This window comes from Dasypus novemcinctus, chromosome 26 (assembly GCF_030445035.2).
Source record: "Dasypus novemcinctus isolate mDasNov1 chromosome 26, mDasNov1.1.hap2, whole genome shotgun sequence".
Taxonomy (NCBI): domain Eukaryota; kingdom Metazoa; phylum Chordata; class Mammalia; order Cingulata; family Dasypodidae; genus Dasypus; species Dasypus novemcinctus.
This window is the reverse complement of record NC_080698.1, coordinates 46516231-46529819: the sequence shown is the minus strand read 5'-3', so window position 1 is coordinate 46529819 and position 13589 is coordinate 46516231.

The window sequence follows — 13589 nt, the reverse complement described above, 5'->3', positions numbered from 1 at the left end:
TTTAGTGAAAGGGACAATCTGTCAAGAAGATCGAACAATCATGAATATTTATGCTCCTAACAAGGGTGCCTCTAAATACGTGAGGTAAACGCTGGAAAAACTAAGTGAAAAAATAGATGCATCTACAATTATAGTGGGGGATTTTAATACACCACTATCAACTCTGGACAGAACATCTCAAATGAGAATCACTAAAGAAACAAAACATTTGAACAGTATATTAGAGGAGCTGGATCTAATAGACATATATAGATCATTATACCCAAACACAGCAGGATATACATTTTTCTCAAGAGCACATGGATCATTCTCCAAGATAGACCATATGCTAGGCCACAAAGAAAGGCTTAATGAATTCAGAAAGATCAAAATCATACAAAACAATATCTTTGACCACAGTGTAGTGAAGCTGGAAATCTGCAAGGGACGGAGGCCCAGATTTCACACCATGATTTGGAAATTAAACAGCACACTCTTAGAAAAACAGTGGGTCAAAGAGGAAATCTCAAAAGAAATCAATGACTACCTTGAAACAAATGATAATGATAACACAACATACCAAAATTTATGGGATGCAGCAAAAGCAGTACTGAAAGGGAAATTTGTAGCCATAAATTCATATATCAAAAAAGAATAAAGAGCAAAAATTGAAGAACTAACTGCACATTTGAAGGAATTAGAAAAACAACAACAAAGTAACCCAACAGGAAGAAGAAGGAAGGGAATAACAAAGATAAGGGCAGAACTAAATGAAATAGAAAATAAGAAAGCACTTGAAAAGATAAACAAGACCAAGAGCTCGTTTTTTGAGAAGATCAACAAAATTGACAAACCTTTAGTGAGACTAACAAAGAAAAAAAGAGAGAAGATGCAAATACACAAAATAAGAAATGAGAAAGGAGATATCACCCCTGACCCCACAGAAATAAAGACTATCATAAGAGGATACTTTGGAAAACTATATTCCAACAAAAATGACAATTTAGAGGAAATGGACAAATTCCTAGAAACACATAAGGAGCCCATATTGACGAAAGAAGAAATTGATGATCTTAACAAACCAATCACAAGCAAAGAGATAGAATCAGTCATTAAAAATCTCCCAACTAAGAAGAGCCCAGGGCCAGATGGCTTCACAGGTGAATTCTACAAAACATTCCAGAAAGAACTAACACCAATCCTGCTGAAACTATTCCAAAAAATTGAAACAGAAGGAACATTGCTGAACTCCTTCTATGATGCCAACATTACCCTAGTACCAAAGCCAAACAAAGACACCACAAGAAAGGAAAATTACAGACCAATTTCTCTAATGAACCTAGACACAAAAATACTTAACAAAATACCTGCTAATCGTATTCAACAACACATTAAATGAATTATACACCATGACCAAGTGGGATTTATTCCAGGTATGCAAGGATGGTTCAACATAAGAAAATCAATCAATGTAATACACCATATAAACAGATTGAAGGAAAAAAAATCACATGATTCTATCTATAGATGCAGAAAAAGCATTTGACAAAATACAGCACCCTTTCTTGATAAAAACACTCCAAAAGATTGGAATACAAGGAAATTTTTTGAACATGATAAAGAGTATATATGAAAAACCTACAGCCAACATTGTTTACAATGGAGAAATCCTAAAATCCTTCCCTTTAAACTCAGGAACAAGACAAGGATGCCCATTGTCTCTGCTCCTATTTAACATTGTCTTAGAAGTATTTGCTCGAGCACTGAGGCAAGAACCAGATATAAAAGGCATTCAAATTGGAAAGGAAGAAGTCAAAATTTCATTATTTGCAGATGACATACATAGAAAACCCTGAGAGATCTACAACAAAGCTTCTAGAACTCATAAATGAGTTTAGTAAAGTCACAGGTTATAAGATCAATGCGCAAAAATCAGTAGCATTTCTGTACAACAGTAATGAGCAAGATCAGGAGGAAATCAAGAAACAAATACCATTCACAATAGTAAATAAAAAAATCAAATACTTAGGAATAAATTTAACTAAAGAGGTAAAAAAACTTATACACCAAGAACTATACAAGACTGTTCAAGGAAATCAAAGAAGACCTAAATAAATGGAAGAATATTCCTTGTTCATGGATAGGAAGACTGAATATTATTAAGATGTTTATCCTACCAAAACTGATCTACACATTCAATGCAATCCCAATAAAAATCAACACAGCCTTCTTTAAGGAACTAGAAAAACTAACTATGAAATTTATTTGGAAAGGAAAGAGGCCCCGAATAGCCAAAGACATATTGAAAAAGAAAAACGAGACTGGAGGAATCACACTTCCTGACTTCAAAACATACTACAAAGCTACAGTAGTGAAAACAGCATGGTATTGTCATAAGGAGAGACACACAGATCAATGGAATCGAATTGGAAGTTCTGATATAGAACCTCATATATATAGCCATATAATATTCGATAAAGCCACCAAACCCTCTCAACTGGGAGAGAATGGCCTATTCAACAAATGGTGCCTGGAGAACTGGATAGCCATATGTAGAAGAATGAAAGAGGATTACCATCTCACACCTTATACAAAGATCAACTCAAGATGGATCAAAGACCTAAATATAAGAGCCAAGACCATAAAGATCTTGGAAAGCAAGGTAGGGAAACATCTACAGGACCTTGTAATAGGAAATGGCTTCATGAATATCACACCAAAAGCACGAGCAGCAAAAGAACTAATAGATAAATGGGACTTCCCCCAAATTAAAGCCTTCTGCACCTCAAAGGAGTTTGTCAAGAAAGTGAAAAGGGAACCCACACAATGGGAGAAAATATTTGGCAACCATATATCTGATAAGAGACTTATAACTTGCATATATAAAGAACTCATATATCTTGAAAATAAAAAGATAAACAACCCATTTAAGAAATGGGAAAAAGATTTAAACAGACACTTCTCCAAAGAAGAAATACAAATGGCTAAAAAGCACATGAAAAAATGCTCCAAATCTCTAGCTATCAGGGAAATGCAAATCAAAACTACAATGAGATACCATCTTACTCCCATAAGATTGGTAGCTATGAAAAAAACAGAAGAATACAAATGCTGGAGAGGATGTGAAGAAAGGGGAACACTCATCCACTGCTGGTGGGAATGCAGAAGGATCCAACCATTCTGGAGGACAGTTTGGCGGTTTCTCAAAAAACTAACCATAGATTTGCCATATGACCCAGCAATACCACTGCTGGGTATATACCCATCAGAACTGAAAACAAGGACACAAACGGATATATGTACACCAATGTTCATAGCAGCATTGTTCACTATCGCCAAAAGTTGGAATCAACCCAAATGCCCATCAACAGACGAGTGGATCAATAAAATGTGGTATATACACACAATGGAATACTACTCGGCTGTAAGAACAAATACACTACAAACACACGTGATAACATGGATGAATCTTGAGAACCTTATGTTCAGTGAAGCAACCCAAGCATTGAAGGACAAATACTACATGACCTCAATGATATGAAATAAGCAACCTGCCTCAGAGAGCTAGAGACTAGAAAATAGGCTTACAGGAAATCAGGGGGTGGAGGAAGGATGTGAGCCAATGTCTGCAGGGGTGGAATCTATGATGAGCTGGCGGTAAGTATGAGCACAAAGAAGAGATAAAATGGGGGCAAGGGGTTGCCTTTGGGTGGGGCTTTGTGGGTTTGAGGGGGGCTGGGGATGGGCGGATGGGTAATATTGCCCATAAAATTGGGGGGAGGGAGGGGCAACATACAAACATAGGAGAGTGTCAGGTGTTGGTTGAGAGTAAAATGCTGAGAAAATCGTATCAAAATATAATTAGGAGAGTTACCTGTTTAGGATGCTCAGAGGGGATGGTCTGATGTGGGACAGACTCCTGGGGAATGTCTGAAGGCTCATTTTGCCAGGGTGGGTTGTACCATTGGGTAGAGACCCAAGAAGTGAGAGTTGGGTTGGACTCACATCCTGGGGAGGACTAATGCCATCAAATAGAGAGAACTGTATCTCTCGAGAGAAAGGGTGGCTCCCAGGGCATTAGGGCAGTTGAGCAAGTCAGGCCCTGAACACTGTTGCAAGTATCTCTGGACGTGGCTCCTCGGGAAATGGAGATTGGCTGTCGCTGTGGGCCCCAAGGGGAGGGGAAAATGGATGTTGAATGGATGGAACGAAGGTAAATGTGGGGGCAAGAGAGAAGTTTCAGGAGAGTACACGAGGATGAATATAAAACATGTAATATTACACCAAAAACATATAGGGGATGACAGACTAATAATGTAAACAATAATGTAAAACATAGGATAACTAAAAAATTTAGAAAACTGTATATCCTAAAGTATGGACCACATTGTAAGCACAGATGTCACCTTGTTTGAAAGCTATTGTTTCGGAGTCTGTACATCAGTCTCAGTAAATATGATATGAATAAGTTAAAAGATTATCACTGTGGAAGGGAAAAGGTTTTATGTTGGATGTGTGGGAGTACTGTATATTGTATATATGAATTACTGTGATCTAAGACTCTTGTTAAGAGAAGCTCAATAATTAGGAAAAAAGAAAAGAAAAAGATAGCATGTAGAAATTTTTCCAAATCAATATGTACTCTAGATCTAACCTTTAAACTCATCGCTGTATTCCATTTTACTAGTAAGGGAACCTGACATTATATTGGGATTCACTTTACAGGAAGTTTTGGATCACAGAGTGGTTCAACAATGGCAGCGGAGGAATACTGGTATGGGATGTTATTGACAGACTATATATGGTTGACAGGGAGTTATACAGGGCATATGTCAAGGGTGCATGGTAATGTTTAGATATACACATAGTGGAAACAATTAAAAACAACAGCTGGGGGGGGTACTGGGTTCCTGGCCGGGGGGACTCTGTCGTGGTCCCTAGGGGAGCAGTGGCAGTCCCCCAGGTGCAATGGTAAGAACCAGGAAGGAATGAGGGTCCAACAGTGGGCTCCTGATACTAATGACTATGCTTGTGAGCCTATACGCCTGCAATAAGAACAAGGCCTAGCGCAGCATTGTGCCTGGGAGTTTCCTCCTGACAGCCTTCATGTTACTCAAATGTGGCCAGTCTCGAAGCCAAACTCAGCATGTAGATGCAGTGCATTCCCCCCAGCATGGGACATGACACCTGGGGATGAGCCTCCCTGGCACCGAGGGATCACTACCAAATACCAGCTGAAGATGCAACTAGAAAATGACCTTGAATTAAAGGTTCAATGCCGATCAGCAGAATATCCCTGTCTACATATAATAACATGACTTTAAAATGCTGTTTGACTTAATGTAAGGGGGAAATGGAAAGGAGAAATGAGTTTATATGGCTACGAGTCTCTAAAAAAGAGTCTGGAGGTTGTCAGAAGGATCGCCCTTATGCACAACTGAGCAGAGTCTAAGAGACAGATAAAGTAGATACAACCCCAGGTATTGGTTCTTTTGAGGGATAAAGAGACCCACGGGTTCTATGGTCATGGCAGATGGGGTTCACTGTCATGTCAGATGGCTCTTCTTTGGAGCTGTTGTTTCTGCATGATGGAACTGGACTCAGATGGGATCTCTTTACACAAGACTTTCATGCTACTTTACTGGAATTGTAGTTGGTGTTGGGGTTTAAGATATATTTAGGGAATTTGAATCTCTGTACTGACAATATGATAGCCAGGCCCTGAGCCTCAACAGACTTCAGCTCCTACACTCTGATTTATTGGATTTACCCCACTCAGCTAACATGGAGGTGAAGAAGGTCAACCACCACACCATGGAGCCTAGAGTGCCTACAACTGAATGCAGGAGGATTGCATCCAGTATCCATGTGGAATCTAAGCCCCCACTTGACATAGATGTGCAATGGACACAACCAATCCAATGTCCACAGAGAAAATGTGGCATTGGTGTGGGAAGGGTGGCCATGGTGGCTGCTGGGTGGTGGGGAATGAGAGGAAGAGATGAGATGGGGAGGCGTTTTCGGGACTTGGAGTTGTCCTGGGTGGTGCTTCATGGACAATTACGGGACATTGTAGATCCCCCCAGGGCCCACTGGATGGAACGTGGGAGAGTGTGGGCTATGATGTGAACCATTGACTATGGGGTGCAGCGATGCCCAGAGATGTACTTACCAGGTGCAATGGATGTGTCATGATGATGGGAGAGAGTATTGCTGTGGGGGGAGTGGGTGATGGGGGTGGTGGGGTTGAATGGGACCTCATATTTTTTGAATGTAATATTTAAAGAAAAAAAATGAATTAAAAAAAAAAAAGAACTCTCTTGGAATGCCTCTTTTGGAATGACCTCCAGAGTAATGCTTTTTTAAGAGTATTCTTGATGTTGGCAAATCTTGGTCCTTTGAGGATTGATTTCATTTTTGGAAATACCCTAAATACTTTCATAGCCAAACCTTGTGAATGAGGTGGGAAATTATGCTAGGAAATATCATTTTGGAGCCAAAGCAAAGGCTGAGCTTGAATTAGTGAATTGTTTGTTTTGCTGTTGAAATTGCCTATGAAAAACAAATTTTTAAAGTGCCATCATTCCCCAGATATTTTGAAGTGGCAGCGCCATTTGAATATGTTGAATTTCCCAGGGAAAATGATTATTTTTTAATTCTCATTTTATCATGCCTGGTAGAAGTGGCGTATTATGTCCAGTCTTTTGCAGCTAAGAACTTTTTAGCTTGGAATATGCTTGTTGGTTGGCCTAAGTAGTTGTAGTTTCTGGCTTTGGGTGAAGGAAAGAAATCAACCTTTTACCCAGGACTCAGGTTTCCATTAGCCAAATTCTCAAGACTTCAAGTTCTCCCAAGTGAATTCAAATGGATTTCATTGGTCTACATTTTAAGAATCAAAAGTCCAACTAACCCACATTTACTATACTTAACATTTGCCTTTCAGCATATGACAGTGTTTTGGATGGGTTAATCTACTAAAACTAATCCTTATACATTTTAATTGCACTTGATAATTTGCAAAGCACAGTGTATCCTATTGTTTCCTTATTTGATTTTCAAAACACCCAAGTGAATAAGGTGAATCAGGTATTTCCCCATTTTACAGATAAGGGAAAGGGTGACTCAAGAGACTGCATTTGATCCAAGGCTCATAATAAGTGGCAGTGTCTGGGGCATTCAATTGCTTTCCTCTATAATATATTAAATTCCTCTTCCTCTTGTTTTATTCTCTTATTTGGACAGAGATCATTAACTCTTTCAAGTTCTGTACTTAGTTTCCTATTGCTGCTGTAACAAATTTCAACGAAATTGATGGCTTAAAATAACAGAATTTTTTTTCTGATGTTATTTTCATTTACACAGAATTATGTTTATGATGAATATTTTCTCTCGAAGTATATGACAGTAATGTCTGAACTCCCAATTAAAATAAATTTTTTTAAAATCAAGAACATTGCTATATTTTCAGTCAGATTTTTCACAGAAACAAAGCCAGGAGGAAAGGACTAGTTCCATCTGTGCTTCAGGACAGAGGTAAGAACTGGATACATGTGTCTGTAGTGGAGAAACTCAGGGTATGTTGCCTTGCATCTTCCCTGTGTGAGGAAGCTTAGGTTTGACTTCCACATTTAATTTTTCCTCAGCTTATGTGTGCATCACCCATTTCAAAAATCTGCTTTATTGAGATATAATCTACATACCATAAAATTCACAGATTTAAAGTCTACAATTCACTGGGGTTTAATATATGCACAGAATTGTGCAACTATTACTACCACCTAATTTTAGAATATTTCCATCACCCCAAAAAGAAGCCAAGTATCCCTTAGCTGTCATTCTCTACTCACCCTAACACTTCCCCACCCAATCCCCACCAGGCCTAGGCAACCATTTGTCTCTGTGGATTTGCTTATTTGAGACTTTTCATATAAGGAGAATCATACTGTAAATGGTCTTTTTGACCGACATCTTTTACTGTTTCCAAGCTTGATCCAGGTAGTAGCACATTTCAGAATTTAATTCCTTTTTATTGCTGAATCATGTTCCATTATATAGGTATACCACATTTTGTCTATTCATTCATCAGTTGATGGACATTGGGTTGTTTTCACTTTGTGGCTATTGTGAATAATTTTGCTATGAATATTCATGTACGATTTTATGTCATCCATTTTTAACTTTGTTTTGATGTGGTGGTGTGTTTGTATATTATGCCATAAGATTTGCATTAGAACACCCAGCCTATAATTTTAACTTAGTATGAGTACAACATACATTATCCAATGATCTAAATCCATTTTGCTATACTGGTTGAAGGCCACACAAAGCTGTTTATTAGTCTTGCCTTTTGTGTGTGTGTGTGTGTGTGAGTCATTTAGAGAATGTGACTGGGTCAGCAAAAACATAGCCATTTTAGAAAGCATCACTGTCAGTATTGGAGTCCATTTCAGGGAATTCTTGAGTTTGATATTGGGGTGAGTTTGACATCTTGAGAAACATGGCTTATTCTGAATCCATTTACAGTGACTCACTTTCTTTTTTAAATCGATTTTATTGGAGATGTCAGGATTAATATAAGCATACAATTAATATTAATACATATTAATAAAGCATACAATCCATCTAAAGTGTATGATCAGTGGTATTTGCTATAATCACATAGTTGTGCATTTATCACTTCAATCATTATTTCATTACTCCACTAATAATAATGAAAAACAAAAAACAGACAAAGAAAACTCTACCCTTTAATAATCACCACTCAATCTCGCTGTTTCCCCTGCCATACATAGATGCTCTTCTGTTTCTGTCTCTATAACTTACTTGTATTTATATTTTGCACATATGGAGTCAAACAATATGTGGTACCTTTCGTTTAGTTTCTTTTATTTAGTGTATTTCCTTTTTTTAAAAGATTAAGAAGATTTGGAAGATTATTAATATATTACTATACACTGCTGTCCATAGTTTGCTTTGGTTGTATTTTTGCCTAATATTAACATCTTGTAACATTTGTACAGAATGTAACAAACTAAGAAACTGTACATTTATTCAGTTTTAAAGAAAAACAGTCATATATATGCAATATTACCCATCATATTTCACATGAGGTTTTTCTATGCTATACTACACAATTCTGTGTTACATTTTTAATTTGCCTTCTAGCAATATACATGACCTTAGATTTTCCCTTTCAACCATTGTCATACCCACATATTAGCACTCCTAGTGCTGAAAGCACTGTGATGTGCTTTCACTATTTCTGTTTAAGAAATTAATTTTCTTATAGTCATGGAGATTGGAAATCTAAACTAAGTTTTATGGGGCTAAATCAAGGTACCGGCAGGGCTACTCTCCCTCTGGAGGCTCTGGGGAAGAAGCCACTGCCTTGCCTTTTCCAGCTTCCACAGATGAGTTCCTTAGATTCGTTGGCCCAGTATCTTCAAGGCCAACCATGTAGCATCTCCAATCCCCTGTTTCTCTGCTCCATCTTCACATTATTTTCTCCTCTGTGGTCAAATCTCCCTCATTCCGTCTGATAAGGATGCATGTGAATGCATTTAGAGCTCACCCAGGATAAGCTTCTTTTTTGGGAGGGTGTCATTATTAAAATGGCTCGCCCTCTCGACCCGTGATTAGCATCCATCCTATTTGTAAAATTAATTCCTCTATCCTGACATCTCCAAAAACCTCAGCTCATTACAGCATCTACTGAAGTCCAAAATGCCACATAAATATCATCATCTCAAAAGTCCCAAATCTCATAAATGAAGTCATCTAAATCAGTTATGGGTGAGATGATGGGTAGGATCCAACCCCGGAAACATTCCTCTCCACCTGGGGACCTTGTGAAACCTGCTTACAAGTTATCTCCTTCCAAGATACACTGGTGGGGCAGGCACAGAATAACAGTTACAGGCATCCCCATTCCAAAAGGGAGAAAATGGAAGGAAGAAAGGAGTCGTGGGGCCCAAGCAATTTCAAAATCCAGCAAACCAAATTCCATTAGCCTATTTCAAGGTTTCAAGGCCTGGAATTACACTCTGTGGCCTGCAGCTCCATCCTCTGGAACCAGGGCTCCATCCTGGGAGCCGCTCCTTCATTTTTCTTGGAGTAGTACATGTTTATAGCTGAGTGGTTATAACAGGATGCTTCCTGTCTGTATAACTTTGGGAGTCTGGTAAACTTCCTTTATTTTGTCTCATCTCTGTCCCTTCTAGTCCAAGCCTTAAGTATCTCTGCTCATAGAACATTTTCAAAAACCTTGTGGCTTTCCAGTATATATCACAGGGATTCAAGCCATTAGACAAGAGGGCCCTCCATAGATCTTTCTGGGACCCATCTCAATGCCTGACTACTGCTGAAATGGTCAAGGGGATCCAGGAATTGCAGGCCAAATCTCTTCAGTACTAGCAAAAGGTTATCCAGCCACACCCTTGACCTTCTCTCCAGGGCATATTTTCCTCACAGTGAATCTCCTAATTTTATCTTTTTTTTTGGAATCAGGATATGCTGAGAATTTCCCATGTCATCATGTCCTGGTTTCCTCTTGCTTTACAGTTCTTCCCTTATCTCTTTACTCTTTCATTTTATTAGAATCAAACCAGGCCCTACCTCTGACACTTTGCCCTGAAATCTCCTAGTTTCATATCTAAGTTTATTGTTTACAAGTTCTGCTTTCTACACAACTGCAGGACTCAAATAAGTTAAACTTTCCACCACTATATTACAAGGATCACCTTTCCTCCAGTTTCCAGGAACATGTTCCTCATTTCCTTCTGAGCCTGTATCAGCAGTTCCTTTAACATCCATATTTACAACAACAATTTGTTTAGGCTTTTCTAATATGTGTCTCAAAATTCTTCTAGTCTTTACCCATTGCCCACTTCCAAAGCCACTTCCATATTTTTAGGTATTTGTTATTGCAGCATCCAACTTCCAGGGACCAAAATATGTATTAGTTTCCCATGGCCACTGTAACAAGTTACCACAAACTTGGTGGCTTAAAACATAGAAATTTGTTCTCTCACAGCTAAGGAGGCTAGAAGTCCAAAATCAGGTTCACTGGGCTGGCTGAAACTAAGGCGTCCGCAGGGTCACGCTCCTCTGGAAGCTCCAGGGAGAATCCATTTGCTGCCTCTTTCATCTTCTGGTGGCTGCCAGCATTCCTTAGCTTGTGGCCACATCACTCCAATATTTGCTTCTGTGGTCACACTTCTGTCTCCTCTTCTGTGTGTCAAATCTCCCTCTGCCTCTCTCTTATAAGGACACATGTGATTGCATCAAGGCTGTTCAAATAATCCAGGATAATCTACCAGGCTTGCTATCCTTAACTTAATCACAACTGCAAAGTCATTTTTGGCCAGATGGCATAATATCCAGAAGTTCTAGGGATGACGATGTGGATATTTTTTGGGAATCCATTATTCTACTTACCACAGTTTATTTTCTGTATATGCATCTTTCCACAATCGCTTGATATCTAGAAAAGTCCATTGTGCAGCAGGGCAGTACACACAAATCCAGTGGCTGCTTGCCTCAGAATGCCTTGCTGCACTCCACCAACCTCCTGCTGCGACAGACCATGCTCTAGCCACAGAGTAACCCAGGTTGGGTCTGTTTGGAGCCTTATCCCTCTGGACAATGGTGGGGGGTCAGAATCCTTCCTGAGATTTTCAGATTGACTCTAGAAAGAAAAATGCCATAAGGAGATTTGCTATAAGCTGCCTTTTGCCAACTTTCTCAACAAAGAGAGTCACATTGCCAATTTCTCCTTTTTCACTCCTAAACACATAAAATTCTTGGAGTGGAAAGTCCATTCCTTAAAGACACAAAGGTCTAGCTACTTGCCTAGGGTGGTGGAAGATGGTCAGCAGAATGCCTTGATGAGTCTAACCCGTTGAGAAAACTTTAATTTCTCAAGAGGCTATACTGGCATGTTTTAAAAAGTAAACTCTATTTTCAACTTCAAAAAATAAAATAACAGACAAAAGGCAGCTTAACAAATTATGGAAGCAATTCTTTCAAAAATTCTGTTCAGGCACATTTTTCTTATTTAATCATAAAATAAAACTCAGTTCTTTCTCTAGTGTTCAGAAAGATAAATTAATGAGCACATATTGGCTAAATGACATGACCAAGGTCTCCTTGTCAATGAGGAAAATGAAGGAAAAAAATGCTTGATCATATTCATATCTCAGAAAACCAAATTCCATATTCTTTTTTTTTAACCTTTAGCATTGATATAGTACCATTTTTGCCTTTATTACAAAAATCTCACAATATTACTATTAACTAGTCTGTAAGTTACATTTGTTATATTTCCCCATATATCATCATAGTCTTAACACCCTGTAATAGAGGAACATTCTTGTATTTATATTATTAACCACAGTCCTCATCTCTATTTTATATAGTCCCTAGATCAGGGGTTCTTAAGCTTTTTTGTTCCATGGACCCTTTTACCAGTCAGGTGAAGAACACAGACCCCTTTCAAAGTCCACACTATACTGTGCATTATTTAGTAAATATATCACACTCGCACCAACACATCCCCACAAGAATAATGCTTTTTTGAATTTCGGTTCAAGCTCAGGGACCCCTTGTTAAGAACCCCTGTCCTAGATTACCCTCTAGCTGCCTTTCAATTAACATTAACCCCCTGGACTCCGCCTTTCAGCCAATTCACATTTATAAATCGACGGCATTAGTTATATTCATTATAATGTGCTACCATCAACTCTATCCATTTCCACATATTTACAATTGGCCTTATTAAATATCCTACATACATTCAGGGTCAGCTCCCCCTTCTCAGCCCACATTCTGTCTCCAAATAACCAGTACCTGTAGTTTAACTCCATAAGTTTACTCAAGGTTCATTCATGTTGTCATGTGCTTCCTTAGTTCCTTTCTTCTTACAATTGAAGAGTATTCCATCATGTGTTTATACCACATTTTGTTCATTCATTTATCAGTTGACGGACACTTAGGTTTCCATCTTACCCAGACTTGAGAAATTAGGGCCAACAGAAAGCTGGGTTGAGGAATTAAAATGGAATACGGGGGGGAAGTGGATTTGACTCAACTGCTAGAGCATCCGCCTACCATATGGGAGGTCTGGGGTTCAAACCCAGGGCCTCCTGACCATGTGGTGAGCTGGCCCACATGCAGTGCTGATGTGTATAAGGAGTGCTGTGCCATGCAGGGGTGTCCCCTGCATAGGGGAGCCCCATGTGCAAGGAGTGAGCCCTGCCCAGGAGTGGCACCGCACACACAGAGAGCTGACCCAGCAAGATGATGCAACAAAAGGAGACACAGATTCCTGGTGCCACTGACAAGAATGCAAGTGGACACAGAAGAACACATAACAAATGGACATAGAGAGCAGAAAATGGGGGTGGCGGGGGGGGGAGCAGTGTGTAAGGGGAGAGAAATTAAAAAAAACTAAAAAAAATGGAATAAGGGGAGATAGTTCTCCATTTGCAGAACAGTAGCAGAAATGAGAGAATTTTTCTCTGGAGAAATTGACCACTCTGAGAGAAAGACTTCTAATGAATTAGCCACATTTCTACCTAATCACCTTCTAGTAATGCCCAGCAGTCTTCAAA